Below are 13,496 nucleotides of genomic sequence, written 5' to 3'. Positions count from 1 at the left end.
CATTGGCAACTGAAAACACTGTCATTTACAAGGATATTTCCAAGTCTATGGGTCACTTCATCTGTCAATTCTAGTCTGAAGTTATTTCTCATTAATGTTCTTTGTCTCTGAAGAACCTCATTACTACCCTAACTATGGCCTCAGTCAAAGCATCTCTTGTCTTATAAAGCATCTTGTGCTAACTGGCAGTAAAGGAAAGTTAAAGAGGATATGCTTAGTTTAGCTAGAAGGTTCTGGCAAGAAGACTATGGATTTGGAAGGAAAGGCTTTTAAATCGCTTATTCTTCTGTGCATAATTTACTCCATGCTTCAGGATACATGTGAACACACCTTATATGGCCCAACTACTCCACAGCTTCCCAGAGCCATGTGTGCTATGTGCTCAGTTGCGTCCAGCTCTTTGCAACCCCATGGACTATAGCTTGCCAGGTTGCTCTGTCCATGGAATTATCCAGGCAAGAATACTGGAGTGTGTGGTGCCATTTCCTGCTCCAGGGGATCTTCCCGATTCAGGGATTGAACCCATGTCTTTTGTGTCTCCAGCATCGGCAGGCAGGTTCTTTACCATTAGTGCCGCCTGGGAAGCCCTCTGAGAGGCATGAAAGAAACTGAAAATGAAGTTGTTCAGTTGTGTCCGACTCTTCGAGACCCCATGGACTGTATCCTACCAGGTTCCTCCATCCATGGGATTTTTCAGGCAAGAACACTGGAGTGGATTACCATTTCCTTCTCCAAGAGATCTTCCCAACCCAGGGATTGAACCTGGGTCTCCCACATTGTAGGCAGACGCTTTACCATCTAAGCGACCAGGGATGTCCATATTGGTATGCTAATGTCATTTTTGTGGGTTTTGAGGGAGAGTTTGAACTGCTCTTCTCTTTCTCTGGGGTTTCTCAAAAGTCAATTGAGTGTTACCATGAGTGAGAGGCTACAGTTTGTTAGAGTGACAAATTTCAGCCCTTGGACTATGACCCATCAAATGGGTAGGCAGCCCAAGTCCGGGAAGAAATAATAGGCCTCTTCTCGGACTGTCTTGCCTGGAGTATTGGGGAAAAGATGAACATATTCAGTGATATACATCATTGGCCAAAAATTGTCACTCCCCCACAAAACCAATATCTACCAGCAAATGCTCCCTTCTGAGAGTACCCTAGAGCTGGATAGAGCTAATTCATTACCCTAGAGCTGTAACCCACCACAGCATTGTACATCTTAGGAAATAGGACTTCCTTGGAGGATGTCATCTCTGATCCCTTGCTCTCAGATAGCAAGAATCCAGTTGAAGATCATATACATTTTCCCCTCACTATCAAATGGACAAGGACTATAAAAGTGAGTAGAACATATTTTCTCTTATTGCTTTATAACCCTTTTCATACCAGTTGAGGATGCTTATGTGGAATCAAGAAATCAAGCAACTAACAAAGGCAGGGAACAGAGAAGTATCTATTTTTTTTCTATATCCATTTCTAAATCCCCCCAACATAGTAAACAATACATCTTAGAAAATAAATAAAGATTGGATGCCACAAGACTTATTTGTCGGTTGGCTGAACAAGAACTAATATCACATTACTTTTCCTTCATATTCTGAAATTTTTGAGAACTATTTCCAGTACACTAAATAGTAATCTTTTTTGGTTTTAGCTCCATGGTGTTTATATAAAGTGGAGTGTGATTTCAAGTATCATTTACAGTTTACTGTGTTTTCTGTACTTTTGTTTAATATTAAATAAAGTACTTTATGACTTTTTTATTAAAGAAAAAGTCATGAAACTTATACTTTCATGCTCACTGTAACTGTATTCCAGCATTTTTTAAAATGTTTCGATCTAAGAACATTTAATTGCTTATGAATGTGATGAATTAACATCAATTATAAGCATTTGCTTATAATCTTTTAAGATTAGAAAAGGTTATGATAATATTTACTGTATATATAACATTTTAATTTAACTTTGTGATATAATTTCCATAGCTTTTGTGAACTCTAGCAGTCATAATTTCCATTATTTAGTCATATAATAATAACAATTATTCTAATAAAGAACATTTATAATTTTCACTTCCTGTTTTAAATAAGAAAGGTATGAGTATGTGAACTTTAAAATTTTTTTATTATAAATTATCTCTTTAGAATAAATTCCTATAAATGAAAGTAGAAAATTAAAGTTTGTGGATATTTTTTAAACTTTTGACTTATACTACTAACTTTTTTCCTGAAATATGAATTTGAATTCTAATATAAAGTTTATCTTATCATTATCCCATATATATTTTTTTCTTTTAAAGGACGTGTTTTTTCAAACTAGGTAATTGATGCCACTTTCTCCTGTAATAACAATGATAACCCAGAGTTCCACTAGGAAAATAATTCTACAAGGTTTCAGTTCATAGAAAGATAATCACCATTTTGCAGATCTCTTGTTGAGTATGACTGAGGGGAACTGAAGCAAAACATGGCAAAAGTTCCAATCATTATAACATACCCTGATGGTTCTTTAAATAAATTACACACCTTTTGTGAACTAGCTGATTTAAGCAATTCTTTATACAGGAGTGCTATTGACTTAAAGACTAAATAGAAATCTTGGTGCCATTGTGGTTAATTGCGTAAGCAGGTGTTCAAAACTATGTTCTTTCTTTAGTTTATTCTAATCAATCTAAGCCTACTGTGTAAATAGGGCTCAGAACTTATGAAACTCTTGTTTTGCTTTTTAACTCACAAGATATTTAAAGGAAATTCATGCTCGGGCATTGAGATTAGCTTTGTGACTTGTGTTACACTGAATAGAATCCACCTTTATAAATTAATGTATATGAAACATTTTATCAGAGTTCAGTCTTTTACACAGTCAGTTTAAAGACTGTCTGCTTCACTCAGAAACATGTGAAAGCCCTTAACATGGCTGCTAAAGATCATAACAGAATGAATAGCATATATTAAAAGGTAAAGCATTTTAATAAGAAGTTGAATTAAAAATTGCATCTTAGGTAAATTAATTAAACCAAGTCATTAATGAAAAAAATTCTTCATAAAATGCTATTACCTTAAAGGATCTTCAGTATATGAAGAAGCTCTCTGTCCTTATTATAGCTACTCTTTAAGAGCTGGTTATTTTGTGTCATGTACTATACATATACATATATTATACATATACATAGGCTTTATACATATTATATCATTTAATTCTCATAATCAACTTATTGAGGTCAATTATAGTATCCTGGTTTTACAAATGAAAAAAATTTATAGTTTTAAAAAGTATATGTCCTCAAAATACTCTAATATTCAGACTCCTTTACATTCATGCTTCTCCCCAGAAGTTAGGCAAATTCCCACTGTAACAGAGCCTCACAGAGCAATCTATTAAGTACAGTTTTTCATGATATGGTTACTCAGAAGAGGTGCTTATTGGCTAAGACATGAGCAATCTTGAAACTATATCCATTCTTTCAGTTAATAACAGTTCCAGTTAAAAAGAGTGTATGAAATTTAAAAGAGAGAGAAATTCAAAATTCCATAGTTTACAAATCTTTAGCAAAGTTTGATGATGGAATTTTTATCACTCTTCACTTTCTTTCTCACATCTTACCATGTAAATAACAATAAGATGAAATCAAGAAAAAAATCTTGCTATTTATTTATGCCATTAGAAATTTGAAACATGTTTTCCTTTCATTCTCAAGCACCACTAAAGTCAGATTAGATACTAAATTTTACTCTTGTCAAGACCTGATATTCAGTTCAAAGGAGGTCTTTTCCCTTTAAGGTAACTATTGTGAGACCTTACCATTCACTATTAGGGAAAAAAAATTAAATGTTTCATAAAATAAAAATTGACAAAGAGAAGTTCATATATGCCCTTTTGGAAAGAAAAATAGTTAACTTTTTTATAAGATACATTTTAATGAATTAGTTTCTACTATATTTCACTGATTGAACACAAATAAGAAATGTAAGTCATTTCCTCAAATATCCTTTTCTTCGTGAGGAATTGCCACAGGATCTAGAAAATAGTTTTTTGTTCATTACTGTTATAAAATATGATGAAATTAACTTTGAAAGGTGTTATACATGTTGGCTTTTTTTCCTATCTTTGCGTGCCAGAGTCTGTCTTCTGGAGCTTTCATTACAAGTATCCCAATTAAAAAGCTGTGTGTGTAAGAAAATGGTTTCCATTCACAAAGGATTCTAAATAAGAGGTAAATTCAGTAAATCAGTTCCTCCTTGGCTCCTAGCCATTCACATCTTTTAGTTTTGAAATTCATTTCTTTGTGAGCATAAGGTGGTTGTTATGAGGTGTTGTCAGGCCTAATGACAGGGCTATTGTACATGGTAGGAGGTGGCAGTTTTTGATCAATGTCTTCAAAGTCAAAGCTTGGAAAATAATAGCTGCACATCAAAACCCACTGCCATAATGCAGTTAACATTGGGCTCTTTCAGGTGGCCTGAGGGAATGACTTAATTCTCATGTTGAGCTCTAATTAGTCATCTATAATGGTGTATTAAGATTTATGTGAAGACTTATAACTTGAGATTCATTATCAAATGAGATTCAAGAAAATCATTGCAAGAATAAAAATAAAGAAACCTGTCTATTTATTCATGCTATCCTCCCATTTTCCTGAATCCCTCACTGATTGCAGTTCTGTTCTTAAGACATTTTTTACTGACCCAATATCTTTGAAAGAATGCCCGTGTTTAAATAGGACATTAGTGCAATTCTTTCAGGATATCCTGCCTAGTTGATCAAGTTACTGATTTAAATCTTTTGTTGTACTTTTTTCTATATTTTTGTTATTTTACAAAAAGTCTGAAATATTCACAATTGCTTTAAAATAAGGGGTTTTATGTTGTTTTTAGGTTTTTTTCTTCTAGAACATACAGTTATTGCAACATTTAGGAAGAAAAAGCTATTTCATTCATATACTCATTTGAATAGCACAACTGGAATGTTTATATAATCATATATATAATATATATACACATATGATTTCTTAAAGAATCTGCAGAGTCACAGGTGGAAAATACACAATTAAAAAGTCAAATAAATCCATAGTTAAGAGTTAAATGTGCCATATGTTTCTTTAATACTGAGTAACAATGGGGTGCACTAAGAAACTCATTAAGTCAATGGAAATAGCAGCTGGGCCCTATCAAGATGTCTATTCACTTCTGAAATAGAAAAAGAGAGAAAGAATGGACATAGTCCACTTCTCAGGTTGTACTGATAATGTTAGCTTGGTGTTAGTGCAATGCAAAATACCTTTCCTCTCAACACCTAATTTGATAAACTTCATTTTAATAGCCTTTCTTTATTTTTTCCAGTAAGGCAAAGATATTTCCCTTTACTTTTTGAACTTTTCTCATTAAAAAATTAAAACTCTGCCAAAGCACCTAATAGTACAGTAGAGTCATGCAGCAGACACACTGAGCCTGACAAATGGCTTTAAATCATTAAAAAAAAAAAAAGTCTTAATATGTCTGGTTTGAGTTTATGGACTTCAGAATGAAATGAACATCATAATACAAATTGCTCCCACTTAAGTTTTGTATGATTTAGGGAAAGGTCTTGGTTCCTAAGGCACTGACTTTTCTCCTCTATAAAATGTAGTTTTAGATGCTTTTTCCCCCTGCAGTTACTTTAAGAATCAGGTAAAATCTATGAGAATCTAAACATATGCACATGTAAACACAATTTTACATAGCATTTCAAGCCCTCTTTTAGACTGATCACCATAAAGGATTACTAGTCTCCAGTTCAGTTCAGTTCAGTTGCTCAGTCATGTCCAATCCTTTGTGACCCCATAAATTGCAGCACGCCAGGCCTCCCTGTCCATCACCAACTCCCAGAGTTCACCCAAACTCATGTGCATCGAGTTGGTGATGCCATCCAGCCATCGCATCCTCTGTCATCCCCTTCTCCTCCTGCCCCCAATCCCTCCCAGCATCAGGGTCTTTTCCAATGAGTCAACTCTTTGCATGAGGTGGCCAAAGTATTGGAGTTTCAGCATCAGCATCAGTCTCTCCAATGAATACCCAGGACTAGTCTCCTTTAGGATGGACTGGTTGGATGTCCTTGCAGTCCAAGGGACTTGCAAGAGTCTTCTCCAGCACCACAGTTCAAAAGCATCAATTCTTCGGTGCTCAGCTTTCTTCACAGTCCAACTCTCAAATCCATACATGACCACTGGAAAAACCATAGTCTCTTACAAGTTTAAAATTCTATGGTTCTATGCTGATATCAGTGTAAAACCTCCTGATTCATAAAGCAAATCTGCAAAACTAAAACCAAGTCTCTGAAGTCTCTAGAGTCTACTATGGGAGGAAATGAATGCAGAACTGCAGAAGTGACTTTGATTAGTTTTCTCTATTAATAGACTTCAATTCATAGTATCTATATTCATGTTTTAACAAAAACAGTGCTCTGTAACAGGATGAGAAAATAAAGCCAAAAAAAGTAATATCTCCAAGCCATTTTGATTCAATAATGATAATTCATATTCCTGAAATCATTTTCTTCTTACAACGTCTTCAAATTTTTCACTGAATTGAGAAATGTTTAACAACTAAGTGCATGCATGCGTGCTGTTACTTCCGTCGTGTCCTACTCTTTGCAACCCTATGAACTATAGCCCTCCAGGTTCTCTGTCCACAGGATTCTTCAGGCAAGAATATTGGAGTGGTTTGCCATGCCCTCCTCCAGGGGATCTTCTCTACCCAGGGATTGAACTCACATCTCTTATGTCTCCTGCATTGGCAGACGGGTTCTTTACCACCAGCGCCACCTGGAAAGACCACTAACTATTAAGTGGGGACAATTCAAATATATTTCCACTGCTCAGTCATGTCTGACTCTTTGCAACCCCATGGACTGCAGTCGGCCAGGCTTCTCTGTCCATAGGGTTCTCCAGGCGAGAATACTGAAGTGGTTTGTCATTTCCTCCTCTTCATCTTGGCAATATTCAGCATAGTTCCATGTACTTAAAATTTCCTTCTCTTGACTTCCATAAAACCATAACTTTCTATTTTTTCTCCTACTTCTCTATTTCTTCTCATCTTATTTGCTCATTCCTCAACTCTTCTTTTTTCACATACAAGCCTGGTATAGTTCACTTGTTTGATTATAATTATCCAAACCCCCTTCGCAAAAGAATGGGAAACAGGGTAGTTTTGTTTCCCTCTGTTGGTCTCAGTGCCTTGATCATGGAATAGATAATCAGTAAACATGTATTAGAGAAATAGAAAAGGCCTAAAAGGGACCAAGGTATGACAAGTCTCATGGGCAAATGAGATCATTTTAGGGGACTATGTAGAACACTTCATTTCACTACAAAAGTGACCATGATATATGACACCTGCAAATAGAGAAGGGGAAGGAAGATCATAGGAAAAGCCTTACACTTTACTGTAAGTCTGAGAATGTTTCTGTTAGGCCAGTAGAGATCCCCATAGAAAAGCCTGCTGGTTATAGGAATCCTTCAATCAGAAATGGTCTGATAATAGTCATTGATTGGGAGAGGCCTGGGCAGAGTCTGACATCAGTATAAACACTTTGGGGGAACCATTCCTTGCAGAAAATTATCTCATAAGGGGGGAGCTAACTGGTATACTCACTCTCAAGGATACAACAGTCTGAAGATGTTTTGTAAGTCACATCTAAATGTGTTAAGTGAGAAAGCTTGTTACATTGCTCTATGGGCAAGAGGTATAGTCTTAGAATTGATCCCATTATTGTTTGTCAAAACAACTTATAAAATTTTCCCACAATTAACAAACATATAATAGCTATTTTTTATAATGCAGCTGTTTTTCCTTTCTAACCTCTAAGAGTTTACTCAAGTGTTTGTATAACATCAATGTGCCAAAATTTGGACTAAGACTCAGGGATAAGGGAGAACCTTTGCCCTCCCTGAGGCTAGTTCTCAAATTGCTCTTTTTATGCTTTAGATTAAAGCAAGCTTTTTATCCTATGAGTTTGGCAATAAGTATTTCAAACACTGTTTTTATTTTTATTTATTTATTTATTTATTTTTAATTTTTTTTTAGTTTTTTTTATTTTTTAAATTTTAAAATCTTTAATTCTTACATGCGTTCCCAAACATGAACCCCCCTCCTACCTCCCTCCCCAAGTCAAAATGTTTGATATTGTCTTTCTCAAACTGTTTGTTTTATTTCTTTACATGCTCTTTAACTCTTGACTCTGCTTAAGATGGCTGCCTTTTTATATAAATTTCCATTAATTTATTCAGTTTTTATTTTGTGCTAATAACCATGCTAGGTAGTTTAGTTATAGCATCTCATTTAATCTCCATAACATTCCTGTGAGATAGTTATCATGCCTGCTATTTTGAAATAACAGAACAAATGTAGAAAGTTGATATATAAATCCAGATTTGCCTTATACCAAAGTTCTTTCTCTTTCTACTATACCCTCTTATTCATTTAAGGTTATTATGGAAGGAAGGCAAGTTAAGGTGTATCAACAAATGTATCAACAAATTGTATCAACAAATATGTAGTGAAATCATATTGATGCTAGAAAAGCACAGCTTCTAGTTCACAGCTTAGGACAAGTCTAGGACGAGAAAAATGTTCCCATTTTGAGTCTCTAGACTCTCAACCATCAGATTATAAGTATCAAAAGAATCTTCCTTAAGTAAAGTCTTCTGAATAAGACTCCTCAGAACTCATGGAGATTTCAACAAAGTGTGATAGACATTATAACAGAATTATGCTGGCTACCTAAATCCTTTGCTTTACAACAATTATATTTAATTCTCATAAATTCAATAGGAATAGTAGTAATACCAGGATAAAACTAATAGCAGTAGCCTCTTTTAACTTCAAGTTCAACGTCCAGAAAACTAAGATCATGGCATCCGGATCCATCACTTCATGGCAAATAGGTGGGGAAACAGTGGAAACAGTGGCAGACTTTATATTTTGGGGCTCCAAAATCACTGCAGATGGTGATTGCAGCCATGAAATTAGAAGACGCTTAGTCCTTGGAAGGAAAGCTATGACCAACCTAGACAGCATATTAAAAAGCAGAGACATTACTTTGTCAACAAACGTCTGTCACTAGTAGTGAAATCATCGATATGATTTCACTAGTCAAGGCTATGGTTTTTCCAGTAGTCATGTATGGATGTGAGAGTTGGACTGTGAAGAAGGCTGAGTGCTGAAGAATTGATGCTTTTGAACTGTGGTGTTGGAGAAGACTCTTGAGAGTCCCTTGGACTGCAAGGAGATCCAACCAGTCCATCCTAAAGGAGATCAGTCCTGGGTGTTCATTGGAAGGACTGATGTTGAAGTTGAAACTCCAATACTTTGGCCACCTGATGCAAAGAGCTGACTCATTGGAAAAGACCCTGATGCTGGGAGGGATTGAGGGCAGGAGGAGAAGGGGACGACAGAGGATGAGATGGTTGGATGGCATCACCAACTCAATGGACATGAGTTTGGGTAAACGCTGGGAGTTGGTTGTGGACAGGGAGGCCTGGCATGCTGCGGTTCATGGGGTCGCAGAAAGTTGGACATGACTGAGCAACTGAACTAACTGACTTTTAACTGTTACTATTTTGTAGATTTACTGAGTGATTTTTTTTACAATTACAGTTTGTCAATGTCAAAGTTACTTATGTTTGGTCTGAAAAAGTGCATCTGCCTAATATAAACCTATATTTATATACCTAATATAAACCTATATTTATATATTTATATAAAAATATATTTATCAAAATTTTTCTAATATCTATTAATACATTATATTTTTAAATTTTAATTGAAATTGGTATAATTTCTGAAAAACTGAAGATTACATTCTCTTTCCAACTTTTCTTCTCAGTTCTTGCTAATCTCCTCAGACTAAAACTATCTTTAGTCTGTAATCTCTAAGCATCCACACTAGATATACAGAACAGAAGGAATATCAATTTAAAACAAAAATATAGTAACTTATCCTTCAGTAATTAAGGATAATAAATAGAGGCAAAGTAGGTAGATTAGTTAGAGATGAATGAGTGTAGAATAATACTGATAGTTGTGTCTCAAGGTGCTCAGCCATTAATATAATTTTAGAGAAATAATATTTATAACTTATTTTTTGTAGTCTTATAATTCCTCATTCTAAAAATCATTAAAAGATGTTGGAATTTTGTGACAATCTTCTATTTCTTTTTAGTATATTTAAATGTTGTCAGGATAATCCTTTTACCTCTGGAAAGTCAAAGAAAACTGTGACTATTTTAACAAAGAAGAAAGACTACTCAGATGAGAAGGATGATTATTATTTGAGAATACCATAAGTCAAAAAGACCAAGTTCACACCTGACTATCATCCACCACTAGAAAACTTAATAGAAAACAATAGCACAACTTCCCTCAATGGATGTCCTTCTCAGGTAAAAATGGAGAGTTACATAGATATTAAATGAGATAATATATATATCAAAATACCTAGAGTCATGCCTGATACATATAGGCATTCAGAAAATATGAGTTGGCTTAATTACACACAGAGTGCTAGTCACGCTATTCACACTATATGGAACACAGATAATTCTTTGTCATATTCTCTAAAATGAGAAAAGTCTGGTAAAACTAGAAATATCAGCACCATAGAAGGACATTAAATATGAATAATCTGCATTTCATTATATAAACTTTTGGATGCTTCTAGATTTCCATTCTGTTAAAGAGGTTGGAGGTCATCATTCCACTCTAACAAATAAAAAGCTGAACAAACTAAAAATCCAAAGACTTTTCTTAGGTTCATTAGAGAAACAAGATCATGGGGTAAACTGCTTCCCCTCCAACGAAGAGACAGACAGGTAGAATTGGAGAATCACAACTTACTAGAGCAGGAACCCGTGAAACAGAACCTTCCCTGGAAGAAGTACAGGGTTGAAAACCCTGAATTGTAACTGAGAAACTACGGGAGGCTCAACATGGATAAGGATAAGAGTTTAAAACACCAGAAGGGCCCAGCACTTTTGTGAATTCAACTGCCAGGAGCTCCACCAGGATCTCAACAGCGACTATCAGGGGAAAATCCCCTAATGCTACCAGCAACAGGAGGGGGAAGTAACCATATTGAAATACATCAGAGCATCATTCTATTCTTCACAAGGTTTGAACAGCAAGAGAAATTGTTTTAGCAGAGCCTAAACTATTGGGGTAACATCAGAATGTAACCTGATATGAGACCTGATAAGAGAATATCAACCTAGGATAAGAGAAATATGCACTCCAGCATCATTTAGCCATTCTGTCTCACCTAAGCAGGGCAGGGAGGAAAAGCACCTGTGAAGATCACAACACAAAGACAGAGACCTAATTTTATAGGACTATAAAACCTTTCCACACTTCCCGCACATTACCACCAAATTACCAAAGGCCTATTTACTATAATTCCTTCTTTCTAATGCATTATGTCTGACTTTAAAAAACAACACAAATGACAAAGCACACTAAAAAGCAAAAACACCGTTTGAAGAAACAGAGCAAGCATCAGAATCAGATGCACATATGGCAGGAACATTGGGATTATCAGACTAGGAATGGAAATCTTAATTTAAGTTAGCTATAATTAACTATAATTAATATGCTAAGTAAGTAGACAGCATGCAAGAACAGATAGGGAATATAAGGAGAGAAATGGAAATTGAAAGAGTAAGAAAGAAATGCAAGAGGTGAAAACCACTGTAACAGAAATGAAGAATGTCTCTGATAGGTTTATTAGTAGACTGGACATGACTGAGGAAAGACTCTCTGAGTTTGAAATAGGTCAATAGAAACTACAAATCAAAGAGGGTAAAAAAGACCCCAAAAAAGGAACTGAATATCGCAAACTGTGGAAAAACAACTAAGGCTGTAACATGTGTAAGGGGAATGTCAGAAAAAAAAAAAAAAGAGAGAGAGAGAGAGAAAGAAGAGAAGAAATATCTGAAGCAGTTATGACTGAGAATTCCCCTAAATTAACATCAGAGACTAAACCACAGATCCCAGAAGCTTAGAAAACCAAGAAGGACAAAAGCCAAAACAGCAAAAACAACATCAAAAGTCTCCCCCAAAAGCAAAAACAAAAACAATCCTACACTTAAACATCATATTCAAACGGCAAAAAATCAAAGATAAAGAAGGTGGGAGGGGGGTTCAGGGTTGGGAACTCATGTACACCTGTGGCAGATTCATGTTGATGTATGGCAAAGCCAATACATTATTATAAAGTAAAATAAAGTAAAATTTTAAAAAATGAAAGAAAACATCTTGAAAAAAGTCAAAGGAAAAAGACACCTTACATACAGAAGAGCAAAGATAAGGATTATAACTAAATTCTCAGAAAGCATGCAAGCAAGCAGGAAGAAAGTAGAGTGAAATATTTACAGCGTTGAAATTAAAACAAAAAACGTAGAACTCTTTATCTTTTAAATTATCTCTCAAAAGAGTATGAGAACTAACAACTTTCTCAAATAAATATTGAGGGGATGTTTATAATTTTTTATACTTAATTGATTTAACAGGTAATAATTTGTTCAAACGCTGGACTGGAAGAAACACAAGCTGGAATCAAGACTGCTGGGAGAAATATCAATAACCTCAGATATGCTGATGACACCATCCTTATGGCAGAAAGTGAAGAGCAACTAAAAAGCCTCTTGATGAAAATGAAAGAGGAGAGTGAAAAGTTGGCTTCAAGCTCAACATTCAGAAAACAAAGATCATGGCATCCGGTCCCATCACTTCATGGGAAAGAGATGGGGAAACAGCTGCAACAGTGTCAGACTTTATTTTTGGGGCTCCAAAATCACTGCAGAAGGTGACTGCAGTCATGAAATTAAAAGACGCTAACTCCTTGGAAGAAAAGTTATGACCGACCTAGATAGCATATTCAAAAGCAGAGACATTTCTTTGCCGACTAAGGTCCGTCTAGTCAAGGCTATGGTTTTTCCTGTGGTCATGTATGGATGTGAGAGTTGGACTGTGAAGAAGGCTGAGCACCGAAGAATTGATGCTTTTGAAATGTGGTGTTGGAAAGGACTCTTGAGAGTCCCTTGGACTGCAAGGAGATCCAACTAGTCCATTCTGAATGAGATCAGCCCTGGGATTTCTTTGGAAGGAATGATGCTAAAGCTGAAAGTCCAGTACTTTGGCCACCTCATGCGAAGAGTTGACTCATTGGAAAAGACTCTGATGCTGGGAGGGAGTGGGGGCAGGAGGAGAAGGGGACAACAGAGGATGAGATGGCTGGATGGCATCACTGACTCGATGGATGTGAGTCTGAGTGAACTCTGGGATTTGGTGATGGACAGGGAGGCCTGAGTGCTGCGATTCATGGGGTCGCAAAGAGTCAGACATGACTGAGTGACTGAACTGAACTGAACTGAACTGAATTTGTTCAAAATAATAATAGCAGCAATGTATCTGACTATTAGAGGCTATATATAAGCAAAATGAATGACAGCAATGATTCAAGGTTAATAAGAAG

Source organism: Ovis aries, chromosome 2 (assembly GCF_016772045.2).
Source record: "Ovis aries strain OAR_USU_Benz2616 breed Rambouillet chromosome 2, ARS-UI_Ramb_v3.0, whole genome shotgun sequence".
Taxonomy (NCBI): Eukaryota; Metazoa; Chordata; class Mammalia; order Artiodactyla; family Bovidae; genus Ovis; species Ovis aries.
Note: the sequence above shows the minus strand (reverse complement) of the source record.